The sequence below is a fragment of the Bubalus bubalis genome, chromosome X (genome assembly GCF_019923935.1).
Source record: "Bubalus bubalis isolate 160015118507 breed Murrah chromosome X, NDDB_SH_1, whole genome shotgun sequence".
NCBI lineage: Eukaryota > Metazoa > Chordata > Mammalia > Artiodactyla > Bovidae > Bubalus > Bubalus bubalis.
Genome location: NC_059181.1, coordinates 135,241,604 through 135,267,536, shown reverse-complemented (window position 1 = coordinate 135,267,536; position 25,933 = coordinate 135,241,604). Strand labels below are relative to the sequence as shown.

General features: G+C 38.0%; 1 long non-coding RNA gene across 1 annotated transcript in view; it reads right to left on the bottom strand.

Moving 5' to 3' along the window:
- The window catches only part of LOC123331878, a 95,019-nt gene that overhangs the window by 5,961 nt on the left and 63,125 nt on the right, over positions 1-25,933 (bottom strand). Inside the window, exon 2 of the long non-coding RNA XR_006548680.2 lies at positions 5,363-5,552. This is a non-coding gene — a long non-coding RNA (uncharacterized LOC123331878). The remainder of the gene's footprint in view (positions 1-5,362; positions 5,553-25,933) is intronic.

The following is a 25,933-nucleotide window of genomic DNA, read 5'->3' as shown; positions in this document are numbered from 1 at the left end:
GCCCCCAATCCCTCCCAGCATCAGAGTCTTTTCCAATGAGTCAACACTTTGCATGAGGTGGCCAAAGTACTGGAGTTTCAGCTTTAGCATCATTCCCTCCAAAGAAATCCCAGGGCTGATCTCCTTCAGAATGGACTGGTTGGATCTCCTTGCAGTCCAAGGGACTCTCAAGCGTCTTCTCCAACACCACACTTCAAAAGCATCAATTCTTTGGCACTCAGCTTTGTTCACAGTCCAACTCTCACATCCATACATGACCACTGGAAAAACCATAGCTTTGACTAGATGGAACTTTGTTGGCAAAGTAATGTCTCTGCTTTTGAATATGCTATCTAGGTTGGCCATAACTTTGCTTCCAAGGAGTAAGCATCTTTTAATTTCATGGCTGCAATCACCATCTGCAGTGATTTTGGAGCCCAGAAAAATAAAGCCTGACACTGTTTACACTGTTTCCCCATCTATTTCCCATGAAGTGATGGGACTGGATGCCATGATCTTCGTTTTCTGAATGTTGAGCTTTAAGCCAACTTTTTCACTCTCCACTTTCACTTTCATCAAGAGGCTTTTTAGCTCCTCTTCACTTTCTGCCATAAGGGTGGTGTCATCTGCATATCTGAGGTTATTGATATTTCTCCCGGCAATCTTGATTTCAGCTTGTGCTTCTTCCAGCTCAGCGTTTCTCATGATGTACTCTGCATAGAAGTTAGATAAGCAGGGTGACAATATGCAGCCTTGACGTACTCCTTTTCCTATTTGGAAACAGTCTGTTGTTCCATGTCCAGTTCTAACTGTTGCTTCCTGACCTGCATACAAATTTCTCAAGAGGCAGGTCAGGTGGTCTGGTATTCCCATCTCTTTCAGAATTTTCCACTGTTTATCGTGATCCACACACCACACATCTTTAAGTGTAGAGTTAGGTTATTTATTTGACTTTTTTTCTTGTTTCTTGAAGTATGCCTGTTGCTATGAACCTTCCCCTTAGCACTGCTTTTACAGTGTCCCACAGGTTTTGGGTTGTTGTGTTTTCATTTTCATTCGTTTCTGTGCAAATTTTGATTTCTTTTTTGATTTATTCTGTTATTTGTTGGTTATTCAGCAGCTTGTTGTTCAGCCTCAGTATGTTGGAATTTTTAATAGCTTTTCTCCTGTAATTGAGCTCTAATCTTACTGCAATGTTGTCATAAAAGAGGCTTGGAATGATTTCCATGTTTTTGAATTTACCAAGGCTAGATTTATGGCTCAGGATGTGATCTATCCTGGAGAAGGTTCCGTGTGCACTTCAGAAAAAGGTGAAATTCATTGTTTTGGGGTGAAATGTCTTATAGATATCAGTTAGGTCTAACTGGTCTATTGTATCATTTAAAGTTTGTGTTTCCTTGTTAATTTTCTGTTTAGTTGATCTATCCATAAGTGTGAGTGGGGTATTAAAGTCTCCCACTATTATTGTGTTATTGTTAATTTCCCCTTTCATACTTGTTAGCATTTGTCTTACATATTGCAGTGCTCCTATGTTGGGTGCATATATATTTATAATTGTTATATCTTCTTCTTGGATTGATCTTTGATCATTATTTAGTGTCCTTCTTTGTCCCTTTTCACAGCCTTTATTTTAAAGTCTATTTTATCTGATATGAGTATTGCTACTCCTGCTTTCTTTTGGTTTCTACTTGCATGGAATATCTTTTTCCAGCCCTTCACTTTCAGTCTGTATGTGTCCCCTGTTTTGAGGTGGGTCTCTTGTAGACAACATATATAAGGGTCTTGTTTTTGTATCCATTCAGCCAGTCTTTGTCTTTTGGTTGGGACATTCAACCCATTTACGTTTAAGGTAATTATTGCTAAGTATGATCCTGTTGCCATTTACTTTATTGTTTTGGGTTCGAGTTTATACACCCTTTTTGTGTTTCCTGTCTAGAGAAGATCCTTTAGCATTTGTTGGAAAGCTGGTTTGGTGGTGCTGAATTCTCTCAGCTTTTGCTTGTCTGTAAAGCTTTTGATTTCTCCTTCATATTTGAATTAGGTCCTTGCTGGGTAGAGTAATCTGGGCTGTAGTTTATTTTCTTTCATCACTTTAAGTATTTCCTGCCATCCCCTCCTGGCCTGAAGAGTTTCTATTGAAAGATCACCTGTTATCCTTATGGGAATTCCCTTGTATGTTATTTGTTGTTTTTCCCTTACTCTTTTAATATTTGTTCTTTGTGTTTGATCTTTGCTATTTTGATTAATATGTGTCTTGGGGTGTTTCGCCTTGGGTTTATACTGTTTGGGACTCTGTGGGTTTCTTGGACTTGGGTGATTATTTCCTTCCCCATTTTAGGGAAGTTTTCAACTATTATCTCCTCAAGTATTTTCTCGTGGTCTTTCTTTTTGTCTTCTTCTTCTCAGACTCCTATGATTCGAAAGTTGGGGCATTTAAGATTGTCCTAGAGGTCTCTGAGATTGTCCTCATTTCTTTTAATTTGTTTTTCTTTTTTCCTCTCTGATTCATTTATTTCTACCATTCTATCTAGTATTTCACTAATCCTATCTTCTGCCTCCATTATTCTACTGTTGGTTCCATCCAGAGTGTTTTTAATCTCATTTATTGCATTATTCATTATATATTGACTCTTTTTAATTCATTCTAGGTCCTTGTTAAACCTTTCTTGCATCTTCTCAATCCTTGTCTCTAGGCTATTTATCTGTGATTCCATTTTTATTTCAAGATTTTGGATCATTTTCACTATCATTATTTGGAATTCTTTATCAGGTAGATTCCCTATCTCTTCCTCTTTTGTTTGGTTTGGTGAGCATTTATCCTGTTCCTTTACCTGCTGGGTATTCCTCTCTTTCTTCATCTTGTTTATATTACTGCATTTGTGGTGGCCTTTCTGTATTCTGGCAGTTGGTGGAATTCTCTTTATTGTGGAGTTTCCTCACTGTGGGTGGGTTTGTATGGGTGGCTTGTCAAGGTTTCCTGGTTAGGGAAGCTTGTGTCGGTGTTCTGGTGGGTGGAGCTGGATTTCTTCTCTCTGGAGTGCAATGAAGTGTCCAGTAATGAGTTATTAGATGTCAATGGGTTTGGAGTGACTTTGCGCAGCCTGTATATTGAAGCTCAGGGCTGTGTTCCTGTGTTGCTGGAGAATTTGCATGGTATGTCTTACTCTGGAACTTGTTGGCCCTTGGGTGGTGCTTGGTTTTAGTGTAGGTATGGAGGCATTTGATGAGCTCCTGTTGATTAATGTTCCCTAGAGTCAGGAGTTCTCTGGTGTTCTCAGGATTTAGACTTAAGCCTCCTGCTTCTGGTTTTCAGTCTTATTTTTACAGTAGCCTCAAGACTTCTCCATCTATACAGCACCATTGATAAAACATCTAGGTTAAAGATGAAAAGTTTCTCCACCATGAGGGACACTGAGAGAGGTTCACAGAGTTACATGGGGAAGAGAAGAGGGAGGAGGGAGTTAGAGGTGACCTGAATGAGATGAGGTGGTATCAAAAGAGGAGAGAGCAAGCTAGCCAGTAATCACTTCCTTATGTGCACTCCACAGTCTGGACCGCTCAGAGATGTTCATGGAGTTATACAGTGAAGAGAAGAGAAAGGACAGAGACAGAGGTGGCCAGGAGGAAAAAGGGGCAAATCAAAATGAGAGAGACAGATCCAGCCAGTAATCAGTTCCCTAAGCTTTCTCCACCATATTGAACACACAAAGAGATTCACAGAGTTGGGTAGAGAAGAGAAGGGGGAGGGAGCAGATAGAGGCGACCTGGTGGACAAAAAGGAGAGTACAAAGGGAGAGAGAGCAGTCAAGCCAGTAATCTCACTCCCAAGTAAAAATGGGTACTGAAGATTGGGTTCTTAGAGGTACAAAATTGATAACAAATACCAAAAAGCAAAGATTAAAACTTAGAGTAGAGTTTGGATTTTCAAAAATACAGTATTAAAAAAAAAGTCAGAAAAATTATTATATATATATATATATATATATATATATATATATATATATAAAGTTTGCTTTAAAAACCAGGGTCTCTCTTTTTTTTTGCAAAGTAATAGTAGGTTAATAAATGAAAATTAAAGGAGTAATAGAGGACTTAAAACTCTTTTAAAAATTAAAAATAAATAAAGAATGATAGTAAAAATATATCTAGGACCTTCTCTGGTGCTTTTGTGGGCATTGTGGGGTCAGTTCATTTTTGAATAGTTCCTTGATCCGGCTTATATTTCTCAAGATCTATAGGCCCCTTCCTATGTAGTCAGTACTAACCACAGGGTTTTAATCTATTGCACCTGTCACTTCCAAGGAGGTTCCCTCCGTTTTAGCTTCTTCTGTTTGCTGGTCTCTTCAGTATCTAATTTCTGCCCTGACACAAGGGGCGGTGGTGGACACTTTTTAGGCTCACTTGTTCAGTCGTGCTGTGAGGAGGGAGGGACACTACAAACAAATAACACTGGCGTGTGTTTGCAGTGTCTTGGCCACACTGGGTTTGCCCCCACTAATGGTATGTGTGCTTTCCCTGTCAACACTGCTTAGGCTCTAGGTTGCTCTGCCAGGAACTGTCTGAGGCCAGCCCTGGGTTGTATGCACTTCCCAGGTCTAAGCCTCTCAGGTTCAGGTACTTGGGTAGTCCTCAAAGGTACAGACTTGGTTGGGCCTGCGTTTTGTGCCCTTCCCTGATCCGAGCATCTCAGGTGACCAAGTGTTTGACGAGCATGGTTGCTGCGACTTATCGCCTCCCTCATCCCTGCTGCTCGGTTTTCTGGGTGTACAACCAGCTCACCTTCCCATGTGGATGTTGACCATCCAGAATCCCAGGAAGTCTTAGTTAGCAATGAAGCCTGCTTGCAGTTTGGTAGATAATGCCTCTCTGGGGCCACGATTGCCCCTTTGCAGCTCTGGCTGCCTGTCACTGGAGGGTTATGGTCTGCAGTCGGCTAGCTCTGCTCAGTCCTTTGTTCTGTGAGCGGGCCTGGCGGTGTTTTAGGTTAGGGCTTTTCGCTTGGTAGCTATCCCACAGTCTGCTTTGCTATCCCAAGTTAGTTCCCTCAGATTGCCCTCGGGGCATTCAGGCCCGGTCCTTACTCTAAGTAATGTAGCCTGCGCCTCCCTGCCCAGCCCCTGCTTACTAGTGGCAGATGCAGGCATTTGTGCTGCTTCTCTGCTGGGGGAGTTACCATTGGGCACATAATCTGTGGTTTTAGTTATTTATTTATTTTTCCTCCTGGTTATGTTGCCCTCTGTGGTTCCAAGGCTCACCACAGACTCGGCAGTGAGAGTGTTTCCTGGTGTTTGGAAACTTCTCTCTTTTTTAAGACTCCCTTCCCAGGACGAGCGCCGTCCCTACCTCTTTCGTCTCTCCTTTTGACTTTTATATTTTTTCCTACCTCCTTTCGAAGACAATGGGCTGCTTTTCTGGGTGCATGATGTCCTCTGCCGGCATTCAGACGTTGTTTTGTGGAATTTACTCAGCGTTCAAATGTTCTTTTGATGAATTTGTGGGGGAGAAAGTGGTCTCCCCGTCCTATTCCTCCGCCATCTTAGGACCACCCTCTGATAGACATCTTAAAGATTATCCTAAAATTTACAAAGAAAAATAATTTATAAAATATATTGTGCTACTCTGCGTTTTAAGTGAATATATTTTCCTTAGCTCTCTAAAGAGTTCATGAATACTTTCCCTGACTCATGGAACAGATATAACTTGACAGTGAACTGTGCAACATACTGTACATTTTGGAAGAATTGTCATGAAATCAAGTGCACAGAGTGCCACAGCTCCAACAGTTGTGGAATTCCATCACTGAACTTATGTCCCATTAATATCCCAATAACTGCTTGGAGAGTCAACAGGCACAAAAATGTGATTACATCAATGAAACTGAAAAACTTGTTTCACTAATTGTTTCCTTAAATAGATTTTCATTTAAGCTCTCCAGTCAAAATTATCACAATAGTCTTTATGTTTGTGCTTGACTGCAGAAGTAGGTGCTGGGAATTAATTTTATTCTTAGAGATTATTTTCCAAGACCATAGATTAGCAAAGAGATGCTTTTTTTTTTTAATGTTTGGATTAAGTGTTTCCTCAGCCAATCTTTTTATTTCCCCTGATCTCTCAGAAGGTTGTTACTCTAACTGCATGAATGGCTATTTTATGAAAGATTGACAAAGTCAGCATGTAACAAAATGTCTTCTGTAAGATCTTGAATTAGCTGAATGAGTACAAGGCAATGTTGACATAATAGAATTATCTTGTCATTATCTCTGCTCCTCTGTATTTGGAATAGTGCATTGAGTAAAACTAGCATAAGTCCTTTCAGAAATAAAAAATAAACTTACTACTTCATATAAATGGATATATGCTGTCTTCTTCAAGGCACGTTCACCAGCTCATATTTCACCTATAGTTGCTCATTAGCAAAAATATTAAATGATGCTTTGGAAGAATGTACAAAGAAGTATTTGGTGAGGGGCAAAAAAGTTAAAAGATTTATAGAAATAATGGTAGAAGAAAGGATGGATGGCTGGTAGAGAGAACTTACAATTTGGACATTGACAGATAGATATACCTATGAAACATGTCATTTGCATTCTGTTGTGTTTACTGGATAAAACTGATTACAAAAAGAAAATCATTAATAAGAACAGTAAGCACCCTAAAGGCCATGGACAAAGATGTCGAGGTAGAAGAAAACTTTCCTCTACCTTTCAAAGATCTTCTGGCTGTCTAGGAATTAAACTGACATTATACAGATTAACAGGAAAAATCAAATCTAATTTTATACATATGGTAACCCCACATACATAAGAAGGTCAGAGACTCCACATATAAGACAGACTCAGAGATAGAATGGAAAAATTAGATATACATACTACCCTGTGGTAAGGAAGGAGGAATTTGGGGGCCTCAAGGACAGAAGGATCATTCTCAGAACAGATGTTGGGTACTTAGATGTTTGCCATGCCATACAGATTGAGCCATTTAGATAAAGTGTGTCACCAGAAATTATTTTCTGGGAAAAAAAATCCCCCATTTAAATTATTCTAGGTTGGTAAGCAGTAGTCTTTCATAAGCCTGCATGGTCTCAACTGCCTTTTGCTCAGAAAAATTCACATGGCACAGTAGTACATCTTGAGGAGGGCTGTTCTGAAGCACTACAAACACATGAATACTGAAGTCATCCAAGACGATGTCTAAACATCCAAGACTGAGAAATTCACTACAACCTTCAATAGGTAATAGTGTGGGGGCATACCTGGGATAATGATTTGGTAGTATACACTATTTCAAAGCTAAGGAAGAATATGCACAAAATGTTAAATACACTTGAAGAATTTTGAATTTTATAATGAAGAATGTTGCCTCAGACATCTTCCTACATATAGTTTGGTACAATTTTTATTTTGGTACCTCTTCCCCACACTAATTTTCAACTCTATCATAGTTGTGTATCACTTCAATCACACATTTATATAAAGAAATCTCTAGAGCCAGAGTGTAGAGAACCCATTTTAATGGCAGATAGTAAGATCTTAATCTTTAGAAAACGCTATTGATTTTTTTTTTTGTTATGTCAGTTTCCAGGCCAGTCTCAAAGTGGTTATTTCTAAGGACATTAAAGAGCTCTGCCAGAAAAAGCACAGCAGTGTGAGAAATAGGAAGAGACAAAGGAAGTGACAATGATTGTTTAAAAAATCCACAGGCCCCTTTGATAGAACAAATTCAATATAAGAAGCAGAATGATAGCATCTCCCTCACCCCTTATTTATAACAAGTCCCTTGATAGATAGCAGAAACCTTTAATATGTCAGCCCATGGCAAAGAAAACATTCTCAAATCTATTATTTTGCAACAAAAAAATAGTCCAGCTTTAGTCAAAGGGAAACTATGAAAGAACTGTCCCCTGACAATAGTCCTCTTTAGAGAGCAAAAACTAAAAGTGACTGGGAGAGACACTGTATGTGTGTGTGTCCACATGCACACTCATGCAGGTGTCTGTGCATTCACAGGCTCTGATGAGAATGACTTGATAAGGCACAGGAAGAAAGAAGGTTTAAAAAATTGTTTGGTTATAAAAGAACAGTTAAGTGAAAAAAATTGCTCATGACCTAGTGGTAATATTTTTAGGATAATATTATGTCACAGAAAGAGACTAAATTAAACAAAAAATGGTGTAAAAAAGCAAGAAAAAAAGAGAGGCTGAAATTGGTTAATAAAATGACCCCGTCCTTTAATAGGTAGCTCTCTGGTTGATTGAAAATTTATATACTCGGCTTTCGCTACCTCTACCTAAAATGCTATACTTTGAAAAGAACTGTACAGATAAGGATTTCCATGTTGCTAGTGAGGACAAGTCTGTTAGCATCTTTATTTCATGTGCCTCTTTCAGAAAAGTTTTTCATTGTTAACCAATAGGTAAATTCAGTGTTTCACATTTTGACTATGATTATAAAAGTGTAGGAAAGAATGATTTGGAGAGGGCCAAGTACATGATAATGTCCTGAAAACAATAAGACAGTACTAAGATTGCAGGAAAAAATGCAGGACACCCAGTTATATTTGAATTTCAGATAAACAATAAGTACCATTGCACATAACATACTAATGCTAAAATATTATTATCTGAAATTCAGATTTAACTGGGTCTTCTGTATTTATTTGCTAAATCTGGCACCCTAGGCATAGGATGAGGTAAATAAGAGAACTGAATTAATTAGAAATATGAGAGGGGAGCATTGATTTTTAGCCTGGAATGACCCCATGGTATGTGCTGACTCATTTCTATCCACATAAAGATCAGTTACAGTGAACAGAGACTCATATTTAATAGTATAATTTTACACTTATTCATGCAATTACATGATACATTTACTCTGGCAATGATACAGTTCATACAATCATATGGTACATTAATCATACAGTATTCATGGCCTTAATGGCTATTTTTATCAAAAATTAATTCCATAATAAAGTTTAGTTTTGAGAGCCAAGATACTATGCCAGACCAAATGGAAGTTGGCAGCCTCTAATTACATCATGGAGTTTGAATGGTATTAAAGAAATTTTTTTTTATCAGTATCTGTCCTCTTTGCTAAATTTGACATTATTAATTACCTCCAGTACTTTACTGAAATACCTTGTCTCTCCAGCCAAGCTTGCTCTATTCCTAGGCAGATTTAATTGGGTAGTATATTCCTAAGATTGTCAGATATACAACTTATAAAATAATTCTTCTACTTTCCTTTCAGCCTTCACATTTCCTAATTTAACACTCATTTTAATAAAAAAAAATCTTACATAGCTTTCTTCCTCAAGTGTTGATGCTGGAAGTACATCCAGGTTTTAATTCTCTACTTTGCATTCATACTGTTGAATTTCCTTGAATTTTCCTATTGTATTCCTTGAACTTTCAATTATACAGTAAAATTCTTACCTCATTAGGCATTTTTCTTGATTATCTCAAACAAATAAAAGCTGTCACTACCCTTACTGTGGAGGAATATGTAATGAGATGTTTGACTCATTTTATATGAGTAAAAAGTATATTAGACTATTTAAGTATAATTGGCTGTCTATAGGAACTTGAATAGAATCCCAGGGACGGGGGAGCCTGGTGGGCTGCCATCTATGGGGTTGCACAGAGTCGGACACGACTGAAGTGACTTAGCAGAAGCAGCAGCAGCAGGAACTTGAATGACCTTAGCTACTTTCTCTCATAACAATACATGGCTGAAGTAATTATGTTCTTGGTTTAGTGCCAGAGGGTCAGATTTATTGGAAGATCCCCTATACCAAACCACTCCAGTCCCACTGGCTTACTAAAAATGCCCCCCTTGGTAAACAGTAGCAAACTATTATTGAACACCCATCCAGCTTCTGTCCTCAACTATGGAAAAATCACAAATTAGGACCAAGGAGAAAGCATGAAAAAGGCAAATTCAGGATACTTGATTTCTAGTTAGATCATTCTATAAATATAAACTGCATCTGTGTGCATGTTCAGTCATGTTTGAAACTTTGTGATCCTATGGGCTGTAGTCTGCCAGGTTCCTCTGTCCATGGGATTTCACAGGCAAGAGTGCTGGAGTGGGTTGCCATTTTCTCCTCCAGGGGATCTTCCCAACATAGGGACTGAACCCACATTTCCTGTGTCTCCTGCATTGCAGGCACAGTCTTTACCATAAACCAACTAGAAGTCCATACATCTAGACTGTATTGTTGTGGTAACTGATACATACTCACATATAGATGGAAAGTGCTAAGTCATCAGCTCATATTTCATGTGTGCTCTGTCATGTCTGACTCTTTGCCACCCCATGGACTGTAGCCCGCAGGTTCTTCTATCCACGGATTTTTTTAATTAATTTATTTTTTATTGAAGGATAATTACTTTATAGAATTTTGTTGTTTTCTGTCAAACCTCAACATGAATCAAGTAGGCTAATGAATGCAGCACTTCTCAAAATGTAATGTGCTTAAGAATCACCTAGAGATCTTGTAAAATGTCAGAAAGCACTATAGTGGCCTAAGACAAAACCTGGAGACTCAGAATTGCTAACAATTTCCTGAGTGGTGTGGTTGGTCCAAAGACCACACTTGGAATAACAAGGATCTAGAGCCACTGCTGTTCAACGGAAATACAATGCAAGCCCATGTGTCACTTAAAATTTTATAGTAGTCACGTACAAAAGTAAAAAAGTAACAGTTGCGATTAATTTTATTAATATGTTTAACCCAATATGTCCAAAATGTTATTTAAATTTTTAATGTATATAAAATATTAATAAGCTATTTAACTTCCTTTTACCTTTACACTAAAGTCTTCAAAATCCAGTGTGTATTTTACCTTTACAGTACATCTCAGTTTTGACTAGTTATATTGCAAATGTTCAATACCACAAGTTGTTGTGCTCAGTCGCTTCAGATGTGTCCAAATCTTTGTGAACCTGTGGACTGTAGCCTGCCAGGCTGGAAGGCAAGAACACTGGGATGGGTTGCCATGTCCTCCTCCAGGGGATTTTATTGACCCAGGAATCAAACCCATGTCTCCTGTGTCTCCTGCACTGCAGACGGATTCTTTACCCACTAAGCCACCTGGAAAGCCCACATGTTGTTGAAGTAAAGTGAAGTGAAGTCGCTCAGTCGTGTCCGACTCTTTGTGACCCCATGGACTGCAGCCTACCAGGCTCCTCAGCCCATGGGATTCTCCAGGCAAGAGTACTGGAGTGGGTTGCCATTTCCTTCTCCAGGGGATCTTCCCGACCCAGGGATCGAACCTGGGCCTCCCACATCATAGGCAAACGCTTTACCGTCTGAGCTACCAGGGAACCCTACTATATTGGATAGCACAGATCTAATGCTCAAAATTCTCCAAGCCAGGCTTCAGCAATATGTGAACTGTGAACTTCCTGATGTTCAAGCTGGTTTAAGAAAAGGCAGAGGAACCAGAGATCAAATTGGCAACATCCACTGGATCATGGAAAAAGCAAGAGAGTTCCAGAAAACCATCTATTTCTGCTTTATTGACTATGCCAAAGCCTTTGACTGTGTGGATCACAATAAACTGTGGAAAATTCTGAAAGAGATGGGAATACCAGACCACCTGACCTGCCTCTTGAGAAATTTGTATGCAGGTCAGGAAGCAACAGTTAGAACTGGACATGGAACAACAGACTGGTTCCAAATAGGAAAAGACGTATGTCAAGGCTGTATATTGTCACCCTGTTTATTTAACTTATATGCAGAGTACATCATGAGAAACGTTGGACTGGAAGAAACACAAGCTGGAATCAAGATTGCCGGGAGAAATATCAATAACCTCAGATATGCAGATGACACCACCTTTATGGCAGAAAGTGAAGAGGAACTAAAAAGCCTCTTGATGAAAGTGAAAGTGGAGAGTGAACAAGTTGGCTTAAAGCTCAACATTCAGAAAATGAAGATCATGGCATCTGGTCCCATCACTTCATGGGAAATAGATGGGGAAACAGTGTCAGACTATTTTTTTGGGCTCCAAAATTACTGCAGATGGTGACTGCAGCCATGAAATTGAAAGATGCTTACTCCTTGGAAGGAAAGTTATGACCAACCTAGATAGCATATTCAAAAGCAGAGACATTACTTTGCCAACAAAGGTTCATCTAGTCAAGGCTATGGTTTTTCCCGTGGTCATGTATGGATGTGAGAGTTGGACTGTGAAGAAGGCTGAGCGCCGAAGAATTGATGCTTTTGAACTGTGGTGTTGGAGAAGACTCTTGTGAGTCCCTTGGACTGCAAGGAGATCCAATCAGTCCATTCTGAAGGAGATCAGCCCTGGGTGTTCTTTGGAAGGAATGATGCTAAAGCTGAAACTCCAGTACTTTGGCCACCTCATGCGAAGAGTTGAATCGTTGGAAAAGACTCTGATGCTGGGAGGGATTGGGGGCAGGAGGAGAAGGGGATGACAGAGGATGAGATGGCTGGATGGCATCACTGACTCGATGGACGTGAGTCTGGGAGGCCTGGAGTGCTGCAATTCATGGGGTCGCAAAGAGTCAGACACAACTGAGTGACTGAACTGAACTGAACTGAAACCATTTAAAATAGGTGGCAATGTGCTGTCTTCTTCATCAATAAGAGAGGCTTTGCATTTCCTAAAATTTTGTTACATTGATGGAAAGAAATTCATTCTTATGTACCGATTGAAACCACAATCACTTTATACCTTATTTTAAGATTTCCATGTTTTTGTTTTGTTTTGTTTTCGATTTTCCATGGAACTAGAAAACAAATGTTTCTTAGGTTGGTCCAAAAGTGATTGCAGTTTTGGACTGTGAATTTAAAATCATTATAACTAGGCTCAAACGCATCTTTATTAATCAAAATAGGAACCATTACAATAAACACATTTTTGTCAATGAGAAATAAATTGGTTTATTCCTGTAGCATAAAAGTCTGTGCTTCGACACTTGATGAATACTTGGAAAACATTTTCTGCATCCTGCTGGTTGTGGAAACGTTTTCTCTGCAAAAGGTTATCAAAATGCTTGAAGAAGTGGTAGTTAGCTGGTGAGAGGTCAGGTAAATATGGCAGACGAAACAAAACCTCACAGCCCAATTCGTTCAACTTTTGAAGCATTGATTGTGCAACATGCAGTTGGGTGTTGTTACAGGAAAGAATTGGGCCCTTTCTGTTGAATAAAGCCGGCTGTAGGTGTTGTGGTTTTCAGTGCATGTCATTGATTTGCTGAGCCTACTTTTCAGATGTAATGATTTCACCAGGATTCAGAAAGCTGTGATGGATCAGATGGGCAGCAGACCACCAAACAGTGACCATGACCTTTTTCTTAATGCACGTTTGGCTTTGGGAAATGCTTTGGAGCTTCTTCTCGGTCCAACCACTGAGCTGGTCATCACTGGTTATATAAAATCTACTCTTTGTCACATGTCACAATCCACTTGAGAAATGGTTTGTTGTTTTAGCATAGAATAAGAGAAAATGACACTTCAAAATGATGTGTTTTTTTTTGTTTTTTTTTTTTAATTTTGGGTCAGCTCATGAAGCACTCACCTATTAAGCTTTTTCACCTTTCCAATTTGCTTCAAATGCTGAATGAACATAGAATGGTCAACGCTGAGTTCTTATGCAACTTCTCATGTGGTTGCAAGAGGATTAGCTTTGGTGATGGCTCTCAATTGTCATGCCAACTTCTAATGACTGGCCACTGTGCTCCTTATCTTCAAGACTCTCATCTCCTTTGCAAAACTTCTTGAATCACCACTGCATTGTACATTTATTAGTAGTTCCTGGGCCCATGCATTGTTGATGTTAGAAGTTGTCTCCACTGCTTTATGAACCATTTTGAACTTGAATAAGAAAACTGCTTGTTTTTTAACATCATTTCCATAGTCCAAAATAAATATAAACAGCAAGTGATAAATCATTAGCAAAAAAAGGCAATAAATTTGCATTAAAATGATGTATAACATAACCATATTTATTAAGAATGTATTCCAATATTGAATGGCAAATTTCAATATTGCAAAAACCACAATTATGTTTGCACCAACCTAATAGTATCTTTCTTATAAAAAAATTCATTTCAAATGTGTAACTAAGAATAAGAAATAATGCTAATTCTTAGTATATTTCAAACACTTTGTAAGTTCCCTATATATAAACTAATTATCTTGATAACCCTTTGAGGTAGATATTACTTTTATCAACTTCACTTTAGAGTTGAGGAAAAGTGAGGCAAGGAGATGTGGACTAACTTTCTTGAAATCACACACATAGTAAGTGGCATAATGAAGTTCAAACTCTGGCAGTCTGTCTTCAGGGTTCTTTATTTTGACTATTATATTTGCTTACACATCTGGAGAGCATATTCAGTTCATTAATTGAGGTGCAACACTATTTGATGGATACATTTGCATGCTGGGAAACCATTCCATCAAATAGACTTGAGTATGTTAATGCAACAAGTTGGATTTTACACAAATATGTTTATTTACTGTTTATGTGGAAGCTGCCTCTATTTGTCTTAGATAATTCAATGCTAAAGATCATCCATTGTAATTAAAATTAAATTCCTGCCCAAGAACTTTGATCAACTATTTTCTACCTTTACTTTTGTTTTGATTCAGATTATATCATGCAACAGTCAAGCCAAATACTAGTGGTTAAAAAAACAAACAAACCTATCTATCTGGATCATGATGGTGATATAGGATGTTTCTGGCTTCAGTCCTCTTCACACGAAGACAAACTACTAACTATCCATAGAAAAGACACCACTGTGAAAACCCCAGGGTTGAGGGTGAACCTGTTCCTACTACCCTGCCCCAGACCACAGAGACCAAGAAGAAATGCATCAGAAGGTTAAAATGAATGGCTACACTCTGACCTCATCACTTTCTCTCCTAGAAAAGCACAGCAAAATACTGGGAGGGCCCACTTGGGCTTATGTTTCCTCCAGTGGGAAAAAGAGAGCCCAAGGTGGCCAGCTAGCTCCACCATGATCAAGTGGGAGTCATCTCTGGAATGCAAGAATGTTTCAACATACGAAAATAAAAAAATATAATGCATCACATAAATAGAATGAAAGAAAAAGTATGATCATTTCAATAGATACAGAAAAAGTACTTGACAAAATTCAACATCCCTTTAAGATAAAAATCATAACAAATTGTGTATAGAAGAAATGCTTCTCAACATAATGAAGACCATATATGACAAACCCACAGCTAACATTATACTCAATGGTGAGAGGTTCAAAATCTTTTAAGACCAGGAACAGACATTATTCCTATTCATAGTTCTGAAATTTCTAGCAATCAGGTATGAACAGGAGGGAAAATTAAATTGTCTCTATTTGCAGATGATATGAATATAATATAAAAGAGCATAAGTGAAGTGAAAGTCACTCAGTTGTGTCCACCTCTTTGTGACCCCATGGACTATACAGTCCAGTCCATGGAATTCTCCAGGCCAGAATACTGGAGTGGGTAACCATTCCCTTCTCCAGGGGATCTTCCCAACCCAGGGATCAAACCCAGTCTCCCGCATTGCAGGTGGATTCTTTACCAGCTGAGCCACAAGGGAAGCCCAAGAATACTGGAGTGGGTAGCCTATCCCTTCTCCAGCGGATTTTCCTGACCCGGGAATCAAACTGGGCTTTCCTGCATTGCACTGCAGGTGGATGCTTACCAACTAGTCAAAGCTATGGTTTTTCCAGTAGCCATCTATGGATGTGAGAGTTGGACTATAAAGAAGGCTGAGGGGGTGAAGAATTGATGATTTTGAACTGTGGTGTTGAAGAAGACTCTTGAGAGTCCCTTGGACTGCAAGGAGATCAAACCAGACAATCCTAAAGGAATTCAATCTTGAATATTCATTGGAAGGACTGATGCTGAAGCTCCAATACTTTGGGCACCTGATGTGAAGTGCCAACTCATTAGAAAAGACCCTGATGCTGGGAAAGATTGAAGGCAGGAGGAGAAGGGGACAACAAAGGACGAGATGGCTGAATGGCAACACCGACTCAATGGACATGAGTTTGAGCAAGCTCCAGGAGATTGTGAAGGACAGGGAAGCCTGGCATGCTGCAGTCCATGAGGTTGCAAAGAATCAGACATGACTGAGTGACTGAACAATAACAACCACCATAAGATAGACTCTAGTATAAATTTTGTGGAAATAACTTAGTTTTAGGAACCCGAGCAAGGGCTTCCCTTCAGGTATGACACTTAGGCCAAATCCAAAAGGATGAGTAGAGTTAACCAAACCTAGAAGGAAAGGCGCATCTGAAATGTTTTCTAGCAAAGGGAATTGCATATTAAACTGTTGTTTATTATCTCTGCTGAATGAGAATCATAGTTGTTTGCTTGTTGTTTGTTTTTAGCCCACAGGTAAAACCAACAGTAAAAAGATACAAATGGTTGTGTTTCACTTTGAGTCACTGAAAACAGCCATGTCAACCTGAGAGAGATTACCAATTTCAGTTTATCAAATAAGGTGGTTTAATTTTCTAAAGCTTGGTATTTAGCTAATTGTATAGAGTCCACAGGTATATCATATTGCAAAAGTCTCCTAATCTGTGCTTGATTTCACAGTGGATACTGACAGAAATGTAATGCTTATTTTATTGGAATTCTTCAGTTGCTATGATATAAAATTGATGTTTATTTCTAAAATAGATTTGGGCTTTTTATTGTGGATTTTTTTTTTGTATTATTGTATGTGTGTGTGTGTGTGTGTGTGCATGCTCAGCTGCTCAATTGTGTCTGACACTTAGCAACCCCAAGGACTGTAGCCCACCAGGTTCCTCTCTCAATGGGATTTCCTAGGCAAGAACACTGGGGTGGGTTGCCATTTCCTCTTCCAAGGGATGTTCCCAACCCAAGGACCAAACCAGCATCTTCCTGTGTCTCTTGCATTGGTCAGCAGACTCTTTACCACTGCACTACCTGGGAAGACGTATTTTGTGTGTGTGTATATATATATATAAGAGCTAGCATAAAATATTGCTAGTATGTTAAGTGAACTCTAAGATTATGCTGATTTTTACTAATAACTTTTTATTTTTATTTTTTTATTATTTTTTTCCTTTTACTAATAACTTTTTAAAGAAGTATCATCATGTCCATTTTCACAGATGACAAAGTTAAGATTCAGAAAGATTAATCAATTTGTTCAAGGTCACATAGCAGGTAAGAATTAGAACCAAGATTTAAAGCCAGGACTGAACTGAGTCAAAACTATATTAAATTGTGTATTCCACACATATTTTACATATATATATACACATATAACACAAACATATATACGTAAAAATATATATGATAGAAATACTCAGTGTATCGCTATATTTGTATAGACATGTATATCAATAGACTGTAGATCAATAGATTAATAGGAGACAGAAATAATGCAAAAATCATTATGTCTCTTGCTCTGGATAGCATAGGCTATTGAAGGAGGAGCAAAAGGACACTCATTTTTGGCAATATGTCATATCATTAAATAACATTAAAATTGCATGTAAAGATAAGCTTCCCCAATCTTGAAGTCTTATACTAGTAAAGTTGGTAGAGTTGGATGTTGAACTCATAGTTTTTGATTGGTAAACTAAGGTTGTTTCTCTGTACTTCATGGCTTCCAAGGGCTTCTTCATTCTTTATTTCATCTCCATCCATCAGCAAATCAGCCTCAATTTCGAGAAGAATACATTCAAGAGAAATGTCTGGCACAGTATTTTATATATTAATGATTTACTTAAGCAAGTAAATTCTGATTCAACTGAAAAATTTAAAACAGTTTGTAGAAGGAGAAGGAAATCCTGTTATTTGCAACAACATAGACAGACTTTGAACCAGCCTTGGGGCTTAGATGGTAAAGAATCTGCCTGCAATGTAGGAGACCAGGGTTCTATCCCTGGATTGGGACAATCCTCTGGAGAAGGGAATGGCGACCCATTCCAGTATTTTTGCCTGAAAAATCCCATAGACAGAGGACCCTGGTGGGTTACAGTCCATGGGGTCACATAGAGTCAGACACAATTGAGTGACTAACAATTTCACTTTCAATATGTGAAATACTTTTATGAATATAAAGATGACATGAATTTAATAACTGATAAAAATAATAATGAAATTAAATAACAATAAATAATTGAGGATTTTTAAAACTGTATTCAAAGTTCTGTTAAGCCAAAGTTAATTTAAATCAAAAATTTAAATTGGAATTTAGTAATGATTTTGTTTGAATATACATTTCATTTAAAGGTTAAATAAAAGGTTCGATGCAGGATACTGGTTGCTTGGGGCTGGTGCACTGGGACGACCCAGAGGGATGGAATGGGGAGGGAGGAGGGAGGAGGGTTCAGGATGGGGAACACATGTATACCTGTGGCGGATTCATTTTGATATTTGGCAAAACTAATACAATTATGTAAAGTTTAAAAATAAAATAAAATTTAAAAAAATAAAATAAAATAAAAACTTGGAAAAAAAAATAAAGGTTAAATAAAAACTGGTATATAATCAAGATCATATAACATCCCAAATCAAAAGTTGAGAAAACCTACTTGAGAGCTGGTTTGGAACATTTATTATTAATGGGAAACTGACACTAGAAAATTTAATCTAAAGGTCAGTTATATCTCACAGTCAAATAGGAAAATAATCCAAATTTAGACCCACTATTCTCATATGAATTATAAATGGTATTATTTATCCAGTACTTTTTGAACCAATATGTCTTAAATTTCATGGATAATGACTTTCTATACTAGTTTTTCTATACAAAGGTCTTCCTCAGTTTCACAAAATGGGTTTATCATCTCATTTTCTCTTAGCATTGTAGTAGTGATTCTTACTACTGTTATAGAAGTTTCATTTTAATCTTTTATCCTATTGAAAAATTACTTTTAAAATCTAGATTGAATTGTTGTTATAACTGGTACATCCTCACAGGTAGAGAGAAAGTGCTAAGCTAACAGTAATTCATAACTCAACTCATAACTATTAAGCTACATAGCAACTAAATTAACAGTAGCTCAGCTCATAACTCATAACACAACTTATGTGTGCTCAGTTGTGTCCAACTCTTTGAGAACCCATGTACTGTAGCTCACCAGATTCCACTGTCCATGGGATTTCCCAGGCAAGAATACCTGTGTGGATTTCCATTTCCTCCTCCAGGGGATCTTCCTGACACAGGGATCAAACCCAGATCTCCTGCATCTCCTGCATTGGCAGGTAGATTCTTTACCACTGCACCACCTGGGAAGCCCCAAGCTGACAGTAGATAAATACAAATCAACCTTCCTTCATTTTTTGGAAAGAAAAGATTTTGTACACATGGGTCTGAAACAAATGAGAGAACTAAAAAGCCACAGAATTGAAAACCTACAGAAATTTTAAGGGTTTCCTTGCTTTTCTAATATCACTTGACTCAATCTGTATTATTTATACAATGAAAATAAGCAATTATAATATAATCCTCTCACATATCAAACACTGGTACATGCCTAAGGCAAGAATACAGAGAACTGTACAAAAAAGTTCTTAATGACCCAGATAACCATGGTGGTGTAGTCACTCACCTAGAGTCAGATACCCTGGAGTGTGAAGTCAAGTGGGCCTTAGGAAGCATTATTACAAACAAACCTAGTGGAGATGATGGAATTCCAGCTGAGCTATTTCAAATCCTAAAAGATGGTGCTATTAAAATGTTGCACTCATTATGCCAGCAAATTTGGAAAACTCAGCAGTGGCCACAGGACTGGAAAAGGTCAGTTTTCTTTCCAATCCCAAAGAAAGGCAATGCCAAAGAATGTTCAAACTACCGCACAGTTGCACTCATTTCACATGCCAGCAAGATTATGCTCAAAATCCTTTGAGCTAGGCTTCAGCAGTACGTGAACTAAGAACTTCCAGATGTACAAGCTGGATCTAGAAAAGGCAGAGTAACCAGAGATCAAATTGCTAACATATGCTGGATCATAGAAAAAGCAAGGAAATTCCAATAAAACCATCTACTGCTTCATTGACAATGCTAAAGCCTTTGACTATGTGGATCACAAAACACTGTGGAAAATTCTTACTTAAAGGGATGGAAATATCAGACCACATTACCTGCCTCCTGAGAAACCTATATGCAGGAGAAGAAGCAACAGTTAGAACAGGACATGGAACAACAGACTAGCTTCAAATTGGGAAAGGAGTACATCAAGGCTGTATATTGTGACCCTGCTTATTTAACTTAAATGCAGAGTACATCATGAGAAATGCTGTACTGGATGAAGCACAAGCTGGAATCAAGGCTCCCAGGAGAAATATCAACAACCTCAGATATGCAGATGATACCACTTTAATGGAAGAGAGTGAAGAGGAACTAAAGAGCCTCTTGATGAAGGTGAAAGTGGAGAGTGAAAAAGCTGGCTTAAAACAACATTCAAAAAACAAATATCATGGCATCTGGTCCTATCACTTCATGGCAAATAGATGGAAAAATGTGGAAACAGTGTCAGATTGCATTTTCATAAGCGCCAAAATCAATGTGGATGGTGACTGCAGCTATGAAATTAAAAGACACTTGCTGCTTGGAAGAATAGCTATGACAAACCTAGACAGTGTATTAGAAAGCAGAGACATCATTTTGCTGACAAAGATCCTTATAGTCAAAGCTATGGTTTTTCCAGTAGTCATGTATGGATGTGAGAGTTGGACCATAAAGAATGCTGAGCACCAAAGAATTGATGCTTTCTAACTGTGGCGCTGGATAAGACTCTTGAGAGTCCCTTGGACAGCAAGGAGATCAAACCATTCAACCTTAAAGGAAACAAACCCTGAATATTCATTGGAAGGACTGATGCTGAAGTTGAAGTTGCTCAGTTGTGTCCGACTCTGTGATCCCATGGACTGTAGCCTACCGGGCTCCTCCATCCATGGAATTTTCCAGGCAAGAATACTGGAATGGGTAGCCTTTCCCTTCTCCAGGGGATCTTCCCAACCCAGGGATCGAACCTAGGTCTCCCACATTGCAGGCAGACGCTTTACCCTATGAGCTACCAGGAAACTGAAGGTGAAGTTCCAATACTTTGGTCACCTGATGCGAAGATCTGACTCATTGGGAAAGACCCTGATTCTGGGAAAGATTGAAGGGAGGAGGCGAAGGGGACAACAGAGGATGAGGGCTGGATGGCATCACTGACTCAATGGACATGAGTTTGAGCAAACTCAGGGAGATCGTGAAGGACAGGGAAGCCTGGCGTGCTGCAGTCCATGGAGTTGTAAAGAGTCAGACAAAACTCAGCAACTGAACAATAACACCTCTCAACCCAAATTTCTTGGCTTAAAACCCATTGGTCTCACAGGTCAAAGAGGGATGTGAAGAGTGTTTTTACCCTTCTGTACTTGAAATATATTTTGAATAGTAGTCCTTTTTTTCTATCATCAGTTACTTATCTCACTATTTACTTGAACAGAAAATTTATTCTAGGGTGTTGAAGATGGAATTTTTACACAGGTTAACCCCTATGGGGTAAAAATGAGGTAAGAGCCTCATTGCTTTAATGTTAACAGAACTCTAGTGATGACAGGAGTGAACCTTTTTGACAGAAGATGATGTTTAAACAGTTCTTACCAACCTAGATTTTCAGCATGCATCAAATTCTCCATGTTTCCCACACTTTCCTTTTATTCTGCCTTTCCTGTTTTTGCTAATTATGAGTCCTTCCTACCAAGTACACTGGATTGTTTTTGATTCTTTCTTATTATTACTCAGTGTTTGAACATTATTAAGGCCTGCTTCTTTAACCTTTATGATGCCTTTTTTTTCCCCTCTAATCTAGTTTTCATCTCTACAGCTACCCCTCTTTATTGAGCATAAAATTTCTCTTCTGTAAACCACTGCTTAAGTCTTCCTGCTTCCGAGTTCTTCATTTTAAATATCCTTGTACTGATCAGTTCAAGCTTCATCAAATAGAGCAGAGACCAGGGCATTCTCCTGCTCCCTAATCTTCTCTGTTCTTTCCTAGTCATGAGTCCTTTGTTGTCCCTCTTCTGAACTCCCATGAAGTGTTTTAATCTCTTATACCACACACAACACTGCGTTACTGTGCTTTGCGTACATATTTTATCTTTCTGCTGCAGTGGTAGGAAAATTGTCTTATACACAGTAGGAATTTGTTAAGTATTGTTGACTAGATGAATCTATGGATAAATATATACTCATTATACAGAGATATGATTGTTTTTCTTTTATTTAGATAACTTCTGTGAAACTTGTCCTGTGAACCTATATTACTAATTATGAAATCTAGACAGTCTGGTAAACATATAATAATCTAAAATTAAATCCTACATGTAAGCTAAGGAGATATGAAAAGTTATTAGGATCCCTGTAAAAGGACTTTATCCAGTTCTCACTTCACCTCCTCCAAAAAGCTAAAATTTCTGTGGAAGTCAGCTCTGAAGATTTATTTATGTATATGAAGGGTTTCTTATGAACTCAGAACCAAAAGTAACAGACCTCATGCTTTTTGTTTTGTTTTCCTTAATATTGACAATATTGACCATTTACATTTGCTGTGCACTTAATTTGATTGTGAGAAACAAATCTTGACTTTTTGGCTAATAGATAATTAAATTTCTTATTTTTTAAAGTTTCAAATACAACAATAATTAGATTTATGATTATAATACCAATGTTAATACTTTAATGCCACAGAAAATAAGCATATTCTTTTTGAGTAAAATGTCCTATAGTTTTCTGAGTTAGTTAATTTTCCAAAGAGACTAGCTCATTACAATAGAAAGCCATGTATTAAGAGAATTCCTTATGAATAAATATTGTCCTCAATTTCAAAGGTCCTTAATTGGAGGATGAGCTTCAAAACATTAATGAATCATGTGAAACTGTATAGAGGCATACATATATCTGTGTTACCTCACCCCAGTTTAGGATAAAAAGTCATAATTTCTATCACATTTTCAAAGGGTTTTATGACCTACACATTGTTAGGAATTATCCAAAAACAAGACATTTTGGAATTTTGTTTATAAGGACCAATGCAGGAAATATAGACTAGAAATATACGTCTCTACCAGAGTGTAGTGAGTTAAAAATGCATATTAAACACAGAACTTAATAATTATCTCAGCCAACCATCTGGTCAATATGGAAGTCCTGTGATTGAGTCTGCTCTCACTATTGTGTCACTCATTCATTTATTCCATGTCTATTCTTGGCATGCATATCCTTCATTAGGCATTGGGGTATTCATAGAGGAAGAAGAAAAAAGGTAAGTGGTGCTTTGTCTTCGCTGATTCCATAAAGTGCATCCACACATAAGATCATCTTTTCCTACTTTCTGAACCTAAGTTGATTAATTAATTCAGTGTTTACAAACCACAAAGCCTGTTTTGTGGGAAGAAAATTAAACAGATTTTAAGAGACCTAATAGTACAGTGAGCTGAAGAAACATTTTGTTTCATCATACTCTCCTGTACTTCTTAGAAGAACCTATAAATTAGCCTCTGTAAGTATGCTCTTATGAGACCCCATAGGGATATTACTAATGAGTAACTCCTCAGTAGTCTATGTCTAAGATATTTTAGTGGGTGCCAAAAAAAAAAAAAAAAAAGAAACTTAACTGGCTCTCATTATATAGTGCTTCTATAGCCAAAATAATCTGGGAAGTAATCACCAAATTGAAATAATAAAAAGCAAAGTCACCCTTACAAATTTTCTCGCTGGATTTAAAAGTAATGTTACAGACTTATACAAGCATATTGATGTCAAAACTAAGGTAAAGAGAAGCAATGCCAGTGAAGTCTTCCTCCATGCTTTGTTTACCCTAAAGGGATCTATTATTTCCTATTAAGGTTGGACATTTAATCATTAAAAATGCAATTCTTACTAGTTCTTCTATGCTATGCTCATTCTTTATTTCATAATAAAAATTATTTTTCTTTTCCCAAACCTTTTTTCCTATCAAGAACAATTCAAGACATTTTCTTCAGGCCACAATAATTCTTTTCTCCTTAAGATCCTCTATGTTTTTGTTCTTTAGTCACTAAGTTGTGTCTAACTCTTTGCAACCCCATGGACTATATAGCCCATCAGGCTCCTCTGTCCACGGGACTTTCCAGGCAAGAATACTGAAGTGGGTTGTCATTTCCTTCTCCAGGGGATCTTCTCGAACCAGGGATCAAACCTGCATCTCCTGCATTGGCAGGCAGATTCTTTGCTACTAAGTCATGAGGGAAACAAGATTCCCTGTACCACTTATAAATATGCCACATTATGCAATAAATAATATCAATTTTTCTCCAGTAATTTAAAATATTCTTTTATTCAGACACTCTGCAAATATTTAGTAATCTGCACCTATATGTAATAAACTACTTTTAAAGTTTGAGGTATAGCAATATGCCAAATAGTATACTCATTCTCTCTGTACATACCTTCGAAAGAAATCAAGGAGACAATAAAAGTATGGTTAAGAATATCCTCTCTGAGAGGTAATATTTGAGAAGAGACCTATAGGATGTAGGGAAATAAACTTTATGGTTATCTAAGCAAAGACACTGCAGTGCTGACTTAAAGAAAACACACAACATAAGAGTTGTGAGTTTAAGTTTTATTAAGGGTCTTACTATGGGCTATAGCCTGGGATACAGCCAATCAGTTAGCTGTGAGGCTTTGAAATTGCTCTGAAGAAGTCGGGGAGAAGCCAGGTTGTCTATGACTTTTGGCCAGGAAATACATGCAGTCAAACATAGAACTTGGTAAGGAATTACTCTAGTCACAAAGAACAGATAATCTCAAGTTAATGATTTTAGGGCTTTTCTATGTGTGGGAAGTTTCAAGAATCTGGGGTCATTAAAATTCTTCTTGAAATATACATTGAACTATCTTTAGGGCCCACTTGCCCAAATCACAGAGTGCTCTATCATGCTTTTCATCCTGAATTCCTTTCAGGATACATTGTTGGTCAGCAAATGCAGTGGGTTATGACTTAACCCCTGTAGAACTAGGTGGTGATCAACACACTTTGTCCTAGTGATCCTAATTTTCCTTTCTCCACAACATCATGTGACCATCTTCAACCTATCATTTCTACTTGCCATTTACCCACAATTCAGTCAAGTTCAATTCTTATTTAATCTCACTCCCTTCTCCACCCCATCTCCAGGCCTACTGTCTCCCAAATACTTCCATATGGAAGGTACTGAAATTAAAACTGTAGGTTAATCATTCACCATTCTAATGCATTTCTCATAAAATATTAAGGGCCAATTCTTTGTCCACTTTATACAAAGAGCCAACTCATTGGAAAAGACCCTGATGCTGGGAGAGATTGAAGGCAGAAGGAGAAGGGGATGACAGAGAATGAGATGGTTGGATGGCATCACTGACTCAATGAACGTGAGTTTGAGCAAGCTCTGGGAGATGAAGGACAGGGAAGCCTGGTATGCTGCAGTCTATGGAGTTACGAAGAGTTGGGCGTGACTGAGCAATAAACAACAACAACAATTAAGGGCTAAACCAAATGGATACTTTTCAGTCCTTGTTTTGTTGCTGTTTATTTGTTCAGTTATGTCAGACTCTTTTGCAACCCCAAGGACTGTAGCCTTCCAGGATATCTGTCCATGGGATTTCCTAGGCAAGAATACTGGAGTGAGTTGTCATTTCCTTCTCCAGGGGATCTTCCCAACCCAGGGGTTGAACCCATGACTCCTGCATTGCAGGTGGATTCTTTACCACTGAGCCACAAATTACTTTATTTCTCTACTATATTTACAACTAGTGACTCCTTTATCCTTCTTGAAACATTAGGTCATTTGAAAGTGTAGCAATGATGAGATGTAAATTTTCCTACTGCCACTAGCTCTTTCATTCAGAACAGAAGTATATGGGGATCAGGAAAAAGAGCCTGAATTGTTCTCACAGCATAATGTTGCCAGA